We start from the raw sequence: 20,834 nt of genomic DNA on the forward strand, positions 1-20,834 counted from the left end.
GTAAATAATACATATATTTGATGGATTGAGATAATCTAAAGTTATTATTAACTTTATAGGTAAAGTTGATGATTTTGACAATTGGATTAAAATCAAGGGTCAAAATTTAAGTATGAACTTTGAATCTTAACCTTTAATTTTAATTCAAAGGTCAAGATTCTCTCAACTTGTAACACCCCAATAATTTTAAGGCAATAAATTAACCCTTTTTGTAGTTTTGACATTAAAATAAGTTCTTAGTATTTTATTTTTGGATATGGGGTTAATTTAGTTGAAACTTTAACGGATAGCGGGTAAAATACCCACAATTTTTAAAAATGGACGTGGCACATCAGGAGAGTACCAGCCACATTTGTTTGGGTTATTCATAATTCCACTATCTTCTCTTTACTTCTCATTTCTTTCAATTCCATAGAAATCAAAGTTCAATCTTCTTAATCCAAGGCTTCAAATAATAATAACAATCATCAAGAATCAAATAAATCTTTTATCATTCAAGAAATTGAAAGTTAGGGTCCGTGGGTATAGTGGTGGTGGCCGAATTTTGGGTAGGAAAGAGGAAGAATTGGTGACCCAACTTCTTAACCCTAATTCTATCTTCTTCAAGGTATGATTCTTTCAACTTGGTTTTGATTTCAATAGGAATTAGGGTTCTTATTTTGGGTTAATTGGGGGTTTTTACTAGTAATGAGTTCATGCATGAACTTCCCCCAAATTCTTGTATGGTATGAGTTAGTTATTGAGTTGCTTATTGAAATTTGTCATAATGAGAATAATGGAAGTGAAACTCCAAACTTATGATAATGGTGATTTTGTTAGTTGAGTAAAGTAATGTTGAGAATGATGATGAATTCTTAAATTAATATTGGGTTTTTAGTAAGTAAGCAACTCAATACTATAATGGGGTGGTTAAGATTAGGAATGCTAGTGAATGTTTAGTTTGGCTATATTGAAATAGCTAGGAATGTGAATATTGTCTTATACGCGCATTATGATATGTTGATAGGTTGAAAGCTTGAATTTGTTGCTTTTGCGGTTATTTTGACTTGTTTGTTGTGTCGTGAAGGAGGTGAGTATACTTGCATATCTTTGTATATTCGTCGGGTGAATTACCATAGGATGGTGGATTCCATGTGTGGTAATTGATTTGGTGTTAAGCCTAATTGGTGGCTTTCTTTGATTACGGACCTAATTGGTGGCCATAGCTCATGTGGAGCATTGTTATTGTTATATTTGTTAGTGATTGTAATCATTTGCTTATATGGATCCATGTATAGTGTTTGACACAACGGTGAGTATTATAGGTATGACATCGTGTCATAACCTATATGCAATAGACCTTTGTGCATTGCCCTCCTTCGTTTATATAATTTATGCAAGCATATTCACTAAGCATTCGCTTACGTTTTAGTTGTTTACCATTTTATAGGTGGTTCCGGAAGAAGGGACTAGGTATTGTTGATTTGAAGTTGTTGACTTGAAGTGTTAGTGACTTGAAGGTATTTGGTCATCCGTAGAAGAATGACATTTTGGTTTGAAACCTAGTTAATTCCCTCTCAAACTCTTGGCTCTTGATACATGTGTCTTTCGAATGAAAATGTTGTGTATGATGTATTTTAAGTCTTGAAGTCTTGACTATTATGGTGGATTGAAGTATAAATCATTTTGGAGTCAAATTGGTCATTTCGTCACTTTGGGTAAATGCGGGCGAGTGACCCGTTTGGTTGTTTTAATGTAAATTTCAATGGTTAAAGTTGCGAATGTATCAATTATGTTGTAATATGTGATTTTACACTTCTTGATGTTTTGGTTTAAGAATTTGAAGCATGGAATGTGAATATATGGATTTTTGGTTAAAATGTTAAAGTGCAGGTCGGGCAATAAATTTACGGCCTCTGACCATAAATTTACGGCCTATTGTTTTATATGAGACCGTAAATTTACGACCTTGGGCCATAATTTTACGGTAAATGCAAAATTTTTGAGGTATCAGGTCAGAATGTGCAAAAACCTAGACGCATTTTACGCTTAGTAGAAATGTTGGACCGTAAATTTACGGTCCCGGACCATAAATTTACGGTCTGTACAAATTTTGGACCGTAAATTTACGCTCCAAGACCATAAATTTACGGCCAGTTAAAGAAAAAAATTTTCATCTTTTGGTCGAGTCGAGTCGGGTCTTTTCACAACTTAACCTATGAAGTTAATAATAACTTTAGAGGATCTCAATCCATATTTGATAGACTTATTAAGTTATATGATACTAAAATCATCACTCATAGCCTCATAAGACTATAGGAGTCATTTTCGTAGCAAAAGCTTCAAATTATTTATGAGGGTCGAGAATATAAGTTTTTATTCACTTATTTATTTATTATTATTATTATTATTATTATTATATTTTTACTCTCTTGTAAGACAAATGACAAATCATCCACTTTTTAACTTTTCAGCCTTTATAATATTTAAATTAACACTCAATTTTTACTTTTTACCAATTTATACACTATATCTACCCTATTCTTTCAAAATATTTTCCAAACCCTGAAGTGCAAATATAGATAAATAAACATTACTTAGAAAAACCTTGTGTAACTACAAGTATATATTTACCCTGAAGTAATACATATAAACAAAGTAGTTTAAAATTTTTTAAACAAACAATAAAATCCTACATCTATACTTAAACTTATGACTCTAAATCCCCATTTCGACAACTTTCCCACTTCAGCATCTACCTACACTCAACCTGACACCCAACAAAATATCCAAACAGCACCAAAAGACCACACAAACTCTAATTCCGAAATGCTAGTCCAAACAAACAAGAAAGACATCCATCGTAATAAGATAATATGTATAATGACGACTTAGTTTGTGATTCAAGAATTGTAAATACAAACATATAGTTATATATTAAAACCATAAAATCAATAGATATTTATCACATTAAAATGGATTCCTACAATTAAATATCGTGACACAAAAACTGTTGCTACACCAAAATTAACAAAAGATGATGAACAAACTTTTTGTTTTACATTTCATTCTTCCCTAAGCTCATTTACCGGATAAAAACATACAAAGTTCACTTAGACATTTACACAAACGGTTTGTGAACATAATTTCAGAGAGAAATCTAACACAACAAACAACTTTATTATTGCAAAAAGTAAGTTTCAATTTATCATTTTTATCATTAACTTTCTATAGGTGAAGAAATTAGCAAAAGAAAAATAGAATATTAAATATAGCTGGATTCAATTACATGAAATTGAACCCTAATTTCCAAAGTAAGATCCATATAAACAATATGGACTCTAGATCTAAAACTCATTCATGGTATATTTTTCGATATATCCACGGTGTCGAATCTTTTCCCCAAACTCATTGACGTACAAACAGTGTATGTATATATACATGAAGGGTGTATATATTTATGTTTGTGTGTGAAATAGAGCTTCACAAGATGAAATATAGATCTAAACCCAAAAAAAAGTAGATCAGAGAGCGATAGAGATTTCAATCTGATGGAAGAGGGAGATATTTGAATATTTCTAAATAGACATATAGCTTCTCAAATAAGTTTTTTCACACACTTGGAACGCCAAAAAATATTTCATCATCTAGCTATGACATCATAAATCTGATGGGGCAGCCCTCTCCTTGCTCCACATCGATTTGGTGATGTATACCCCAAAGCTCCTCAAGTAAGAACGGGTGATTATATAAATGACACGAGAAATCGGAAAGTATTCAACATATTAAGTCATGAAGCATCACATATATATAAATTTTACGTCTCAAAACATCAAATTAGTACTCCTGTTGATCTTTTCTTGTAAGATGAGCGTAGGAAGTTCCTTGCTATTAATAACAGTTACCTTCATCTTCCTTGCAAAAGAATCCCATGCATGAGCGTAAGAAGTTTCTATATATGCTCATTTTGTTTAAAGATTCCTGGACCATATGTTGAAGAATAGAGGTCCCAAAGCAATGGAAATTGCAATGATACAAATGAAGTGATTGGAAGACATGTCAATGTACATACCGGGATCAGGATCCAATCCTTTCCATGTCCAACCAGTATAAATAGTGCCGCACTAAAGGCGATAACCATAGATGTCACCGATAAAAATAACATCACAAGGCCGATTATTAATCTCTTGGGTAACTTGTAGAGAAAATCGTTTTCTGAATAACGTGCCGTAAGAATGGACAGAAACAACAACAAGGATGTCGTAGACGTAAACAATGAGACTGCATCTGAGACCACAAATATGATGAAGGAAGGGTTTGTTCCAAAGATTGCTTTGCCAGAGTTACCATTGACTCCTCCAGATACGGTATTGGCTGCTGCAAACGCTATTGTAATTATGAGTGCAGTTGTGATTGTGTATGAATCCGCTGTCTTTTTCATCCACTCTTCCCCTTCTTTTTTCAATTCTTTGTGATCTTCTCTAAACACCATCATCGGTGTCTGTTTATCCCTGTTCTTTGCTTTCTTGTAAGTAGGACACAAAAATTTACACAAAAATTTCTGCACTTCCTATAATTTCATGATTAACATTAAAGCAACTATTTGTGTATCTAAAAAAACATCGAATATAGAGCATAATTTAAACTTTTTTTTAACAACAGCATAACTTGAACTTCTAGATAAAATCAAATGTTAAATCAAAATCATATAAATAACTAAAATACCAGCTTTGTCTATACTACATAAACAAACCAGATCAATAAATAAATTATCATCATGAAAAAACCTTTCTACGATTATACATGAAATAATGTCAATTTTAAACAGATTTATTAAAATGAATATTAAAAATTTAAAACACAATTAAAAAAATATATAAAACAATAACTTTACCTAAACTAAAACCATAATTATTTTTGAGCAGGTTTTACTTTTCAATTTATAGTTTTTGTATGAAAAAAATGATTAGAATATTTGGATATTATATAATTACTAAAATTTGAAAAAATTTCATATATTAAAAAGATGAATTTGTTTACTAGATTTGTATAATAATAATATTGATAGTGTTTACGGATATAAAACAAAAAGAGGAACCACTAATAGAAAACATAGTTTTAGTGATTATAAAATGCAATAGATTGAACTTTAAAGCAGCATAATTTGGATCATTAGTAAACATCATGACCTCTGGAGACATAGGTTATGAGTTCGATCCTCATCTCATGCAAAGCTTGGAGGATATTTTTTACCATTTAGGTAGAAGATGAAAGCAGTCTTTCTACTTATGTAGAGGTAAGGTTTGCTTACATTTAACGTCCCTCATACACCGTCGAGGTAAGGAGACACTGAACAGTTTCTATTTTTCTTTTAATAGATTGGCCTTTGGATAACTTGTTAATAATAAAGTTTATTTAAAAAGATATAGATGGAAATAGAAAAAAAAAGATAAAAAAATAAGTAGGAGAAGGAGGCGTAAAAATATAATTTTTAAGAGTTTTAAGAAATGATAAGTGTATCCTCTTTTAGCTGTAGCATAGATTTTAAAAAAATGGAATAAAAAAACCCAAAAGGTAAATAGATGAAAGATTCATGGCCTATAATAAAATTAAAAGGACTAGGGATGTAATGAGATAAACAAGAGGGGTCATCGGTGTAATAAATGAATATGCATACTCTAAAACTATATCTAAGTAAAGTAATTCCAATCCGATTGAGATCCCTAAAACTATTATCAAGAAAAAGTAACCCATCAATATCTATAGCTATTAGAAAGTGCTCACGTGGCACTCTTTGAGCTCACCATGTCAGCAATTTCTGATATGACGTAACCAGAACGATCTGAGTGACACATCAGCCATATTAACCATCTATGTGTGATGTGTACGTCCACATAAGCAAATAAGCCATAAGTTAGCCCCTTATATTAAAAACAATAGAGATAGAGATATTGGTTTCAAACCCACGACCTCCTTTCTATTTGCAACACATCTTTACCAATTGAACCAACACTGGTTTTGCTTAAAATTGTGAAACCCACTACTAATAAACCAGCATCCAATCGAACATAAATTTAGAAAATAGTTGTAATCTCAGATTCTCCCCATCGGTTACAACCATTTTCCGATCCTTTCCTATTTTCATTTCCTCACCTCCCTTCATATCTTCAATTCCCCCAATCCTTTCCTATTTTTCATCACCTAAACTTTAGGGAATTAGGGTTTTTTAATAAATGGCTAAATCCACTTATATATCAGATGCATCATGATACGCATTTTTTATACCACTTACAGCATCACGATATTAACAACTATATATTCCAGGTAAGATTTCTTGATCCTTTGACTGTATTTTAGTTTAATAAATCTTTGTTTGAATGTTTGTGAATGGAAATCATGAAAATTGTTATATGTATATAGGGATTACGGAATGGGGGTTGAAAATATAAACCATTTTTTATTTAAATATTATTTTGGAGATATAAATCATGAATATTGGTCGAGTTTATGTGTGATTTATATCTATACTATACTATAAAGATTTTCAACATTGACTTGAAATTTTCAATATTGATTTTAAGTACATCTCCAAAATACCCCTCTCATTTATTCTATATTTATCTAAAATAACCATAATACTCTTTTTTTCTCCTCAAATCTCAACCAATCATTTTTTTTCTCTCTCCTTCATAAATCATTTATTCCTCCAATTCATTCAAAATCTTTTATCTCAAAAATCATACGTCGATAATTTATAAAAATTGTATTGGTGTTCTTAAAATTTCATGCTCTTTCATTAGAGATGTCATTCGATATAATTTCGACGAATTTTTAAATCCGAGGGCGGAGGGCGGAGGCCGTAGGCATTTGACTATCACACCCTCTGACCTAGCTATCACCCCCACCATCTCACCGCCACAACGCGCGGATACTTACTCTCGTATATATTATTTTGGAGATATAAATCATGAATATATATATATAGTATATATATATATATATATATATATAGGGTAACACTCCAGTGAGAACAGTCTTAAAATAAGAACGGTGAGCACACTTAAAAAACATCATTTTGATGCATTAAAAGTCCATAAAACTAACATAGTGCTTAACTAATTATCATTATTTAAGTGTATAACAACACATTGGCCTGTCAAAATCAAGAAAATCATGTTTTTGTTTTGTGCATCCATCTTGGATGCATATTCTTCAAAATAATGCATCCACCAAAAAACGTGATTTTTTTGATTTTGACGGATCAATGTGTTGTTAAACACTTAAATAATGATAATTAGTTAAGCACTATGTTAGTTTTATGGACTTTTAATGCATCAAAATGTAGTTTTTAAGTGTTCTCATTTATTCTCATTTTAATTCCATTCTCATTTGAAAGCCACCCTATATATATATATATATATAAATGTTTTGCAGGATCGATGTTTGTGATTTTGGTGTTTTTTATACCTGAAAAACTTATCCTATTATGTATATAAGATTTAGTTATTGTTTTATGTGACTTTTATAAATGAAAATTTATTTGAGTTGATAATGATGAATGGTGATTATAAGGATCGATGTCACAGAGTTCGAGTTCATAATTATAGTCACATAGGTTGATAATTATTTGTTAGTTCGATAATGATGAATGGTGATAATGATGAATGGTGATTATAATGCACCTTCATGTTAGTTCGAATTCATCGCCACATAATCGCTTTGGTATAAGAAAGCTATAGTTAATTTATTTTTATCAAAACATTTGCTTTATTTTTGAAAATCATGTTAAAACATGTTACCATCATATATAAAGTGATAATAATTTTACATAACTTATTTGTGAATTTACGGTTCATCTTTACAATAGTTGCATGTATTAGGATGGTTGCTATATTATTCTTGGAGTATAATAGTTTCAATATGAAATTCGTCTTTTATTATTGATAATAATATTAGGCTTATCGTATATCCAAGATGGCAACAAGGCTTAAAGATTTATATCCTAGGACACGGAATAGAAATTTACGGGTTCGTGTCATACATTCTTGGTGGCACAATGCTGCCGGTAAGGATCCGATGTTGGAACTCATTCTAGCATCCGAACAGGTTTGTAACGGTTATCTATCAAATGAATTAAGACAATGTAAATGTTCCCATATATGTATATAGGTGTATCTTTTATCATCTGATTGATTTAACTTGGCAGGAGGATCGAATGCCCTCTTTATTTTTTTTTTTTGAAAAGTGAATGCCCTCTTTATTAAGAGGCAACGAAAATATATCGTAGTTGATGGCGTATCCATATTACGCTACGAAGGGCCTGCCAAACAAACAAGTGCTAACCCGCAGCGCTACGAAGGAACCTGCGTGGGAAAGGCGCCCAGCTGGAAATAATACCCAAATAAAGAAGAGATTACTTAAATCTCTTCTTCCCTAAAATAAGGACGATCGGTTCCAACTAATTTGGGAAGTTAAATCTATTCCTTTAATCATGGGAAAACCTATCTACAAAGAAGTTTTCCACCCTATGGACTCTCCTTCCTATATAAGGGGAGACGAGACGAGAGGGATATGACACTCCGGCTTTGATTGGCGTAAAGAGGCTTACACTCTACCTTCAGAGAACCGCCAATAATCAAAGCCACAAACCTCCCCCCATCAATCCCTAGCGCGATCCGGTGCACAAACAGTAGTGGCAACATGTCTTAAATGATGGTGCAACTGTTTCCATAAAGGCCTTTTCTACCGCACCTAATGGATCACAAAGGAATCACAAGTATCAACCGACTTCCCACCCGTATAAGATTATGTTCACTCCCAACACCATAGTCAGCCCTATTCTAGACTATACTTGATCCAAAGGGATTGCCACTTCTGCCTACCTCAGCAATACCTTCAATGGTGGTGGCTAACAACCACCGTTCTGCTAAATCAGGGTTGTTCTGGTAGGCATTAGAGTAATAACCTAACCTTCATATGCATTAAAGATAGCCATTTGACCCATTTGCAATAAGCTTTTAAACCAAATCGTCGCATTCATAAGTATATGACTTGAAATTTCAACCTCTGTTGATAATGGGTTCTTATTGTCGTGTATATCATATTTGTAGGTTCGATGTCTACAAGCGTCTCTTCCACCTCAAGTGGTGGCATAAGTGAAGTCGTAAACACTAGTCAGGGAGTCTGAAGAGTTGGCTCATGTTGAAGCTGAATCGGTATGTGTTCTTATTGTCGTGTATGTCATCCTATGTTTCTCATCAAAGTTTTTTAATAATACTGTGTTTAGGATGCTGATATATAGCTAGTAAAGGAACACCTATATTAAATAACAATAAAAATGCAAGAGTTGCATCTCGAATTATGATTCACTTGAATGTTTTGACCTGAATTTTATTAGAAAAGCGAAACTGATAGCATACTTTCTAAATTTTACTTTTCTTCAATACGGTTAGATTTCAATTGTAGTATGTTTTTGCAGGGTGACGATGATATGACGAAAAAGAATAAGCTATCTATGACTCAATTTTTCTTTCTTATTTTCTAAAGGTATAGCTTCTTGAAACTAGCACCTTTATCAAGTTCGTGCAATATCTAAAGGATTGCTAACTGTGAAGCATTTTCTATAACTTTCTTTAGTTAATGGGGTGACAAAAGCCACGTTAACATCAATCTGAAGTATCATAGACCTTCATTCACCCATATTCTTGAGTTCGGCTTATAATGTTCAGTTTTCAGTTGGTTACAATAGGTTAGGCTCCAGCTGAGAACACATGATTGTTCGATGTAACGACTATGATATCCTTATCCATTGTAAATAGTTATATATTGAAAAGATGAATAAATGACCAAGCAATGGACTCAGTGTTTTTTGACCCTTATGATTCAAGTCTTGCACAACATATGCACATGTGTGTGTCAACATGTAAGGCACTACTCATTGATTAAAATTGTTTGACAAGTATTTTGGTCCATCAACCTATCTCGACTAACCCATTTAGAGGCATTGTTGATTAGAAATTATATTATTTTTAAAGTCCAACTATATATGATTGATCCTGTAGGTACTCCAAGTTGGTGAGTGAGAAGGTGTCAATGGATTTACTACTATGGTTATTGCTCGGATCTCTCTGTTAGTTTATCTTATCCAGGTTTTCAAAACACAATCCATATATTTTGTTGTTCGTAATGTCATTGTACATATTTCATGGGGTTAAATACTTTAGATAGTGTCTTAGTTAGAGATTAATATCGTGTGTTTTCTTTGTTGTTGCAGGATTCCGGGAGATGTTTTTATGGGTGACCCATGGTGTTTGAGTATGGTGAATCACGAGTTTGATTTTCTAAAGCAAGTGAAAAGAAACTTTTCTCACTTTTCATGACTTTTTTCCCCAGTATATATCCTATCGGGAAAGTGTTTGAGTAATGTCTCATGCGTTTTCAGCAATACTATTACAATTAATATTAGTTCTATTTTATATAGCTTATCTTCTTATATTCGTACCTTTTTTCCTTTGGCATTAAGCTCATTGTCTTAATAGTATTATGTTTAGTTTTATTGTTCTGGCTATCCTCTATGACTGAAAATGCGTATTTTGCTCGAGTTATGGTTTAATTTACAAATTGTCTCTGAAATGTCCATTTGTATATATGTCTCTCCAGGAGGGTTACTATTCACTTTCGGTTATTGTTTAATTTACAAATTGTCACTGAAATTTCCATCTGTATACATGTCTCTCCAGGAGGGTTCATGGTTTGACTATTAACTTTCGGTATAACATTTTTTATTGCATGTCATTTACGATGAATTATTATGTAGAAAATCAAAAAGCCTAGTGCAACGCACGGGTATCACCTACTATATATATATAACCTTCCGAAAGCTAAATAAAAAAAAGTAATAAAAAATTAGGGTTAATTCTTACACTCACCATATATATTATTGAAATTACCCATTTTTCACCAGCTTCACGAATAGAATACAACGGAGTTTTTGACATTGTTAATAGGGTTTAGTTGGTGTTGATGATCATTAGTTAGAAGAGTTAATACTGGTGGTATTTGAGTTAGGTTTTAAAGGATTTAAGGGGGGTGTTAATCAATTTATGGGGATTGATTTTGTTATCTAAAGAAAAGGAAAGAGATACAAACAAAAAAAAAGGGTGGTAAAGTCATAATTGCCCTCACGAGTCACGAGTTATTCACGTGCGAGAGTTAACGGATTGAAACAAACAGACGTTTACATAAAGGACTGTATGTGACCCTTATCCTCCCAAAAGAAATTCTAGTGTTATTTCAGATAGTTAAGAATGAAACTTGATCATTAAAGTAAACTACAAGGACGATTCAGGCCGTTTACCCTACCCAATGCCCTCGTGCGGCTGCTCGTCCGACCTCCAGGGACGAGTCCACACCGTTGGGTGGGATTCGTCCACAGTTCGTCCGATGCTCTCGTTCGTTTGTTTCGTTCATGCGGGGCAAGTGTTTGTATGTGATTTTGTATTTTTTTTATTTTTTTTCCAACGGCTGGTAAGGGAAAAGACAAAAAAAATTTAAACTTTCAAAAGTTGGCAAAACAGGTCCCTGTAACGGCTGTTTTGACCAACTACAGTTCAAAAAGTTTACACTTTTAGTCCCTTAACGGTTAGTTTTTGAAAAAGCCTATATATACACCTCCATAAGCACTAGAACACACCACACTTTCATTATTCAGATATATTAACACATACCAATCCATTTTAAGCACAAATCATGTCAAACTTTAACAACCAAAAAGCTGACGACTTCTTCTTTAATGATGTGAATGATTTTAATCAATCGTTCCTTAACCAAGAACCACCACAAACGTTCATCCCATAACCAAATGACCCCCGTTGTCATCAATTCATGGCAGCTTATTATGTTTCACTTACCGCTACACAACCCCCTAATTTCTACCATGGGGGGTCATCGTCAGCAGCATGTTATCAACAACCTGATCAACACTCTTTTCCCACACCACCATATAACCCCACAACCGAATCTGCTCCCACACCCGAATCTATTCCTACGCCCCAATCCATTCCTAAAACACAACCAAAGAAGGGTCAGGTTAAAAGCATGGCCAAACGTACCAAAAAAGGCAAACAACCAAGAGAACTTTCTACAAAGTCGTTACATTGGAGCGAGCTTGAGATGAAAGTTCTCACTGAGTGTTGGATCGATGCTACAGAAGATCCAATAGTTGGCAAAGACCAATTGCTTGATTGTTTTTGGGGGAAAATCATAGAGAAGTACAATGCAAGATTCCCCAACAACCCAAGAAATCACAATCAGATTAGTGGCAAGTGGAGAAAGATCAAAACAAATGTGGCAAAGTTCAATGCAATCTATAAAGGGTATGATAATCATCGATGTAGTGGTTAGAATGATGCCCAAGTCTTGGAGGAAGCACGTTCAGAGTACTTTACTCAAACCAAAACTCAATTTACCATGTACGACTGTTGCTTGCTTGTGAAAGATAAGCCAAAGTTCTTTGATCCATACACTCATGATGTTCTGGGGCGAAGCCTCCATAAAAGGAAAAACATTCTTAATGTTGTTGATAGTGACGAGGAGGAGACCCAATACGAGCCGGTGGACCTTGTTGATAGTCAAAGACTTCACAAACATCTGCTTCTTCCGATGCAGGTCTATTCTTCAGCTTCCGACCTAGCCACCTGACTCGACAGATTTGGGCGTAAAAAAGAGGTAGTGTTGGATGAACAACAACAATCTGTGGCTGCCATTCGTGAGGAAGAAAGGAAGCGCACCATGTATTCGACTCTTTCGTTCATGGATAAAACAGATTATGATGACGAGAAGAAGATGTACATCAAGGAAGCCAAGAAGAAACTCATGGCGGAGTACGAAGACTTCTTATTCGGTCCCAATTAGTTTAGGTTTAGTTTAGTTTAGTTTAAAATAAATAAAAATGTCATTCTGTCCCCCCCTTTTAGGTTGTGTGGTTTTCTTTATTGTACATTGTTTTCTATTTTTATGTTCTAAATGTATTTTAATTTTTATTTTTAATGAAGTTGTGTGTTTTATTAATAATTTGTGTTAATGGACTAAAATGTATTTTATTTATAGTTTAGAGGGTTAAAAATGTAAAGTTTGGACAAAAGGGTAGAAAAATAACTGGTGAGTCCAAGACTAGTATTTGAGTGGTGAGTGCATTGGGTGTGTTTTGGGGGATTAGTCCTTTGAGTGTTTTTTGTTGATGTGGCGCTGACAAAGACTAGTCCTTGAGGGATGAGTGGTGGACATTGGGTAGCCTGTTATGTTGGACCGGAGGTACAAAAGTAATATATATGAATGTAAATATATATTTAATAAAGGGTTAACTCACCGGATGAACAATGTACTTTCCCTCATTTACATGGTTGCCCATTGAACTGGATTATTGATGTGTATCACCCGTATACTTTTCAACTTTTTATATGGTTGACCAACTGCTGACCTGATGACCTGCTATAACAGGTTAATCTCTATGTAAAAAAATAAAAAGTATAACGGTAATACACATCAATAATCCAATTTAATAGGTAACTATGTTTTGCGGAAGAGATTCATTCGGTTGATAATGTTTTGCGGATGGTGGATAATCTGGAAATTTAGAAATGGAGAAGTCTTCTCACCGGGAAGTTTCAAAAAGGATTTTCTCTTTGATTCTATTGTTTCGTACTCGTACTTATGGTTTTCAAGTAGATGTAAAAAGTCTAGCATTTCAAAAACAGGTTTTTTTTGGTTAAGTTGGTAAAACAAAGAGGAAGTACCACAGCTAGCTGCTCGATCCGATGGAGCTTCTATTCCCATATATGCCTGGCTTATCTTGAGCATGCATAATGATGAGTTTTTGTATTTATTATAGGTTAAAAAGCGACGGGTTAATTTGATCACCGGCCACTAGCTGCAGGGCAAGTAAAGTTTTGTATATATAGAGTGATATGTTTTTAGTTTCCATTACCAAGTCTTGTTAATAATTGTGACAATGGTTTCCTTGCAGTCCCTTACATGTTTTGATCGGCACGAGAAAGTATTGATCATGCCATCTGCCTGAATAGTCTTGGTTCAGGGGAGGTCGGCTCATGTGTCTAATCCCCCAGAGAATGCTTATGCAACTGGATGAAATTAATTGTTTCCGATTCCTGAGTAAATAAGTTAAGATTAAACATGACTGTACTCCTAAAGATGGTATACATGATCCATTTCTGCCTGAATATTCCTTGTTTCAGGGGAAGACGCTTCATGTGTCTAATCCTCTAGATATAATGCTTACCAGAAACTAAGTTTTTTGAGGTAACTCTGATCAAAACATCATATGGGACACCATAACTGAAACTGTAATTCATATTCATATTCAGGTTATTGTTTTTATTTTTCAGCCAGATATTGTTCGCGACTTCAGATCTCGCTTGGGTCAAGCTGCTGTTTCTGTTGCCAGTACGAGAATTGAGCAAGTTATTTTGATTGGGTCTAGTAAGTTCTAGTAAAATGGACATCTGGATTTTGCCAAGATATTCTAACTTGTAACCTTTGTAAATAAGGCTGTGTACTTTGTGGAAAACTCATGGATTGTGTGGAGTTATCTGCCATTTGTTATCCGATACAGACCATAAAAGTTTTTCTAGGTGTCATTTCATGTCGACTTCTCGAAGTCTGGATCATAAATGTTTTATTATATCTTGAGGGACAGTAACATGTGATCTGTGGTTTGACTGACTTGGCAGCTTGTATTTGGTCATTTAAGGCGGTTGGCTATCACAATGCGCTCACAGTTGAGTTCATTGTTGATGCTCTCTTCGGGAAATTTTATTTTTGGAGATGAACACACATATTTAGGTAAATTCTGGCCATCTCTTTGTATTAACGAGTGAAGGATGTATAGTAACTAATCAGGTGTTTTCTCCATTCATTTACAGGTTGAACATCCTGTGACTGAGGTCATTGTTGGTCAAGTGCAGATTCTATATCAGGTGAGTTAGTGCTTGCGGTAGATTTTCTGCTCAAATATTTTGTCAGTAGTAGCTGCTAGTACTTATTTCAAGTCCAGTGTTTCATACAACTAGGGGTGGCAGTTTTCCAGTTTGGAAAAGAATGGGTTGATTTTGGTTGTTTCTGTATCAAGTAGATAAAAAAAAACAGCTATTAGGTGAAAGGGTCAAACAGGTAGAAAGCCACCCACCACCTCATAAATTCAGATTATCCTTGTAACTCATAATAATATTGTTTTTATAATCCTAATTAACACATTTCTTATTTAAAGATAGCCAAAAAAAAGTGAATGCTAGTCAATTCGATAATGTTATGCCCATTTCAAGCGGTGCTAGACATGGCCCGTTTCAACCTGAAGACGTGTGTTTGACATTTCACCAAGATTCTCAGTATATATACTCTCTTTGCTTTATTTCATTTTTCAGGCCATGCTTTTGAAGCCCGGATATATAACGAAAATATGCCAAGAGGATTTCTGCCAGCAACTGGTGTTCTTAAATATTACCGTTCTATTCCAGTCTCTGAAAGCGGTATCTTTCTCCAATATTAATCTGATAATAGTAAAGAAGGGAAAAGAATTATACTTCTGGCTATTTCTGTGAAGTTTCTATAAAGTTTATGGTAGTTTAATGGTTCTGCCGATGGCCAATCTGTCTGAAAAAGTTATATACTTCGTTAATTTTCATATACTTTCAAACTAAGAACATGGTGTTAATATACAATTAATTTACTACATTTCAGTTTGAGTCGAAACTGAAGTTGAATAAGGGGACACTGTAAGCATGCATTATGACCCTATGATTGCTAAGCTTGTAGTGTGGGGAGAGAATTCAGCATTAGTTAAGTTGAACTATTCTTTATCCAAGTTTCAGGTATGCTGTATAACTGATATTTACACCATCAGATTCTTTGTAATTCTGTAATTTCTTAGGTACCGCTTTTTTGTAGGTTGCAGGTTTGCCGAGTACGTTCCTCTACAAACTTGCTAACCGCAGAGCATTTGCAATAGGTGAACTTGAAACTCATTTTGTCAATCAGTTCAAAGGTTGACTTATTTGTGACACCAAATGATTTAATATCAGCAGAGGCAGATATGATGGTGCTAGATACACGGCAGCTTTAGTAGCTGCTTGTATTTGTGATAAGTAGCATTCCCTATCGAGAAAAATCCCTCCTGGTAAAACTTATAGACCTTTGTTTTTCATAATGTGCATGTTCCTAGAGAAAAGGATTGCTAATTATTTAATACATGTTCTTTAGGAGGATTGTCTGTGTGGTATACACATCCTCCATGAAGCGATTTATGAGGGTGCTAAGTACTCGCACACCCATGTCCCAAATTGGTTCGAACCCACAACCTCTTGGTTGGTGGGCAACCTTGATACCACTCAGTTAAAGGCCTGCTGGTGTTTTGTATACTCCTGATTACACTTCGGTTGGCTTCCAACCCCCGTTTGACCCATTTCCTTTTGAATTAAATCCTTTAACTTGATCCATTTTAGTGATAAGTCATAATCACCCAAAGACCTACGGTCTTAACTCCCATGAAGGTTATGTACATCTAAGCTCTATCCAAGACTGCTATACACGTATTTACAGATGGGTGAAAACAGCTTTCCTGCTCTTGAAGTCACATTAACACACACGTTGGTGACCATGATTTCAGAGTTGAGGCTGATGGTATAAGCAAGAATGTGAATCTGACCAGTTATATTATGGTGCACCATCTCTTTCTATTTTCTTATTTAAACACAAGTCTCTTTGCTGGATTTCATTCTTATTCTTTCAGAAATGTGTTTACTGAAAGAGCAATTATGTAGCGCTTGAGTGATGAGTATCAGTGGATGTTTGGATGAGCTTTAAGAAACTGATTATCTAGTTCCAGTCAGTAGACCAGTTTTCATGTTTGGGTCAAATTTGCCGATTTTGATTGTATTTTTTTATTTTTTTGAAAGGCAAGTCTTCAACCAGCGTTCGAGCCGCCTAAAGACACGACACTAATTAGGTATAAAACCCTGTCCCTTCAGGATTCGATCTGGAGACCTCACCATCACAAAGGGGATTCCTAACCATCATCCACATTTTCATCGTTAATGACATTCTTAAAAAAATTAAGATAACTATTGGATCAAAGAGAAATTTTTTTGTAACTATTTAAATATTAGTACTTCAACAGCATTTACAAAATTACATGTCGGGCATTATATCTATTAGTTTCTTGAATAATCAGGATTTTCCAAACAAACAAGTGATTGTTATACTACTTCAAACAGCAGATACACATCCAAATACTATGGTTCAAGCATGTTTTATTGCAGCTGATTTTGTTGCTCCTGTAAATCCTGTTTGAGATATATGCACACCCTCTTATAACGATTGATTTGCACATGTAGATCGGACATGTCAAGTGTATAATTATCTCTGAACCATTTTCATTGTAAGTATATATATGACATCTCAATGGCATAGATGTGATGATTGTGACTTTTTACAAATTAATCGTTCTAAAGATACAGAAATAAAACTTAAATGGCGACTGAAACAACAATAGATCCTAACAATGTAATTTAACGAAATGTATTTTATACGCCTGAAAATTCTGTTTTGGGTTATTTATTAATATTCCTTTTTGGTTTAATACTTGTATCTAAAGATGAAGGAAGGTCAGCAGATGCAATTAGAAAGTCTTTCTTCATGACCGAGGAGGAATTGATCGCATGAGGAATGAATGACATACACGTGCCCACAAATTGCATTTGTTAGCACTTGTTTGGTAGGAGATTGCAATTGCTTAGATTCACGTACTGTATTTTTGTAACTATATTAACCGTGTGCCAACTATATGAACCCCTGTATAGTTTTTGTAAAAATGAGTGTATATTTATATAATCTTCTATCTAATATGTGTGGGAAAATGGAAAACTAATTGGATGATATTGGGTTTTGATGATATATTTGAAATAAATGGATAAATATGATAGTTTGAAGTTTAAGAAGGGGAAACATGAGATTAACCGTTTGATATGGCAATATATGATATTATGTTGCATTAGGTGGGTGAATATGTTATTTTGAAGTTTAAGAAGGGGAAATATGAGATTAACCCATAAATATTATATATACACACTAAAAGTATTGACACAACCTTCATATGAATATAACCTCCAACAGAGGACCTTAACGTGAAGCATAAGATGGACGCGGTGTCAATACAGTTGATATATAGACTTGATTACATTTGGCAAAATACATTTTGTTGTTAATTTGCATGCCTTTTTGTCTCAGTTGCTACAAAAACTTTATATGCTAATTATGCAAGTTACTTTGTTTAACATGGATATAACTTTTAAATCTGTTCCTTTTTAGGGTTCAACTGTCCCGTTGGTGGTCAATGGGCAGACACGAAAAGGAAAGGTTAGCTCGGAAGGCTCAAAAAGCACACTCATTAGCAAGTGCTGACCCCACACAGCACACATCTTTATTTGGAGCTCTGTCAATGGGTTACATTTCACCATATATGGCCAAAATTTTTAGTTTCATACATCTCTCCTATGCATAGGCTGTTGGTTTTCTATTTTTAAGGGGGTGCTTGGTTTGCTGTAGTCACTATGGGTATGGGTTTGATAACAGGTTGAATGGGTATAGATTTCTAACCCAGACAAACCCTAACGGACATATTCAAATACTATCTGGACTAATACCACCAATAAACCTACTCTTTCTTGTTGTAAAAGTTGCTTTTGCTTGTAGGCTGCTGGAAGTTATGGGATCATGCCGTATCGGATTCCTCCAGGGCAGTATCAGCCTTCATTCCGCAATGTGATTCCATTGAGAGGTGGGACCCCAGGAAATTATCTGGTGCCTCCAGCTAGTTATTTGGGTTCTGCAGTTCTGCTTATCCAGCTGTCCCTGGAGCTCAATATCCTCTTACATACACTGGCGGGATGAGGAGTGGTCCTCCTGGCCCTGTACCACCACCGGTGGCAACTAATTTTGCCGCAATATCTTCAAACGCCAGTTCAAGTCCCGATGACCAGATTGAAGGTTGAAGCTCTTTATGCTCTAAACTTGCTTTGTATCTGTGTACTTTTGGGTGAGCATCCGAGTGGGAAATATTAACAATGGGCAGGTTCAGTGACCGGTTGAAAAAGGTTGAAGGTCAACATGGCTATTTTTTACGGTTCGATATGGGTTAGGCCAGGTTGCCCCAAAATACGTGTTATCCAAAAATGTTAAAAGTATATAAAGTATTTAGTTTTAAAGTATTATTAGAGAGAATTTATTATGTCCATAATAATCTGATATCTTGAATAAATGAGTTAGCAGGCTATGCCTAAAAATTCCACTTTTGCCAACTTTCAACCCGCTTGACTCCATTCCATTAAAGATATTTTATAAGAAAATTACCCATTTGACCTGTTTAGAGATAAAATAGTACGTGGATTGACCTATTTATTTATCAGTAAACGTGAAAATATTGTCACCTTTAGTTAATATTTTCTCTTTCCATTATTCATGCATGCGTAAGATGTCTGTTTTTTTATGCAGGTCCACCTGGTGCCAATCTGTTTATATACCATCATCCTCAAGAATTTGGTGACGATGAGCTCGCCGATGCCTTTAAGGGACATGTGGAAGGGTCTTGAGTAGTAAGGTCTTTGTTGACAAAGCGACTGGTGTTAGCAAATGCTTTGGTAGGGACTCCACCTTAGTAATTGTAGGAAATGGCAAGATGGGTGGATTGGTAAAAGGACTTGGGTTGAAACAGGGCCTGTTTTGTATCGATATAAACGTATCAGATCTGGTTCAGCTGATCAGAGAAACTAACTTTTCCATTTCAAATATAAGAAAAGTTAGTACTAATGTCAGAAAAATTAGTACTAAAATATATTTAGAATAATACTTTTAACGCTTTAAATGACACAATTTATGTGGCTGCTAATATTAAAAATAGACTTTAGTTGACTTTTAACCCTTTGTAGCATTTAAATGTTTCTCTTTTCACTATAATTTTTTTTTACTTGTTTGAGATAAATTTAACTGAAATTGCTCCTCTCATAAGTAAATGGGTTGAAGTTTTTCATATATTATATGGCTCCGTTACTTTTTTGCTTCTAATCAAATTCATGTTTGCAGGGTTTTTTAGTTATAATTCTTCAGCTGCAGCAGAATCTGCAATTAATATGATGAATGGGTACCGGTTAGGTGGTAAGAAAATGAAGGTTCAATGACAAGCCGTAATGGCTGCTGAACTCTACGTAATTAGCCTACAGGCAATCTAATTAAACACGGGTGGCTTTGTTAAAGTAGGTGACCAGAAGGCCTATTTCATCCCGTGAGTCGCCAATCCATATGATCCGAACCACTAACACTTGTAATTCTTGGTTAATTAGGTGTCATTGTAATCTGTAATTGTGCAACAATGGAACTCGTGTAGTCATTGACTTTCAGTTCGTATATTGATCTTTTTAGAACACCATCCATAGTTTAGTGTTTTACAAGCATATTCGGAATAAATATTCTTTTGTTTTCTTTCGACTATAGTTTTCTTATCTTGCATTCGTTTCGTATTTTTTTTTACAAATAAAATTGATATTAATGATATATTCTATTAATTTATATGCGTTTAATGCACATATATGCACAAGTATGCTGTCATTTGCTTCTATAACGAATTCCTTCGATGAGTTTGGCAGCTGCTGCGTGCATTTTCAAATCACCTGCAAAGCTTTCGGTACAAGTCTTTTGTTGTTGGTTCCCACTTTGCAGGTGAGTTCTATATGTGATCATTGCGGCTTGAAATGTAAGATTCAAAAAATCTAAATAATCAGTCTATGATGGTT

The 20,834-nt window shown here is 34.4% G+C and overlaps 2 long non-coding RNA genes and 1 pseudogene across 7 annotated transcripts; all 3 read left to right on the plus strand.

The window, feature by feature from the left end:
* The first annotated feature begins 6,021 nt into the window (after positions 1-6,021).
* LOC122582078 lies at positions 6,022-10,458 on the plus strand. Of its 6 annotated transcripts, none has more exons than XR_006321091.1 (6): positions 6,022-6,303; positions 7,936-8,085; positions 9,090-9,194; positions 9,458-9,525; positions 10,041-10,127; positions 10,253-10,458. It is a non-coding gene; the product is annotated as an uncharacterized LOC122582078 (long non-coding RNA). The 6 variants fall into 6 exon arrangements; XR_006321092.1 differs by having other exon boundaries at positions 6,048-6,303; positions 7,954-8,085; XR_006321093.1 differs by having other exon boundaries at positions 6,068-6,303; positions 7,986-8,085.
* A 4,311-nt stretch (positions 10,459-14,769) lies between these two features.
* On the plus strand, positions 14,770-16,523 carry LOC122582840. Its single transcript, XR_006321251.1, has 6 exons — positions 14,770-14,838; positions 14,919-14,972; positions 15,417-15,521; positions 15,733-15,863; positions 15,940-16,168; positions 16,252-16,523. It is a non-coding gene; the product is annotated as an uncharacterized LOC122582840 (long non-coding RNA).
* A 659-nt stretch (positions 16,524-17,182) lies between these two features.
* LOC122583136 lies at positions 17,183-20,355 on the plus strand (annotated as a pseudogene).
* Positions 20,356-20,834: the final 479 nt, after the last annotated feature.

Source organism: Erigeron canadensis, chromosome 9 (assembly GCF_010389155.1).
Source record: "Erigeron canadensis isolate Cc75 chromosome 9, C_canadensis_v1, whole genome shotgun sequence".
NCBI lineage: Eukaryota > Viridiplantae > Streptophyta > Magnoliopsida > Asterales > Asteraceae > Erigeron > Erigeron canadensis.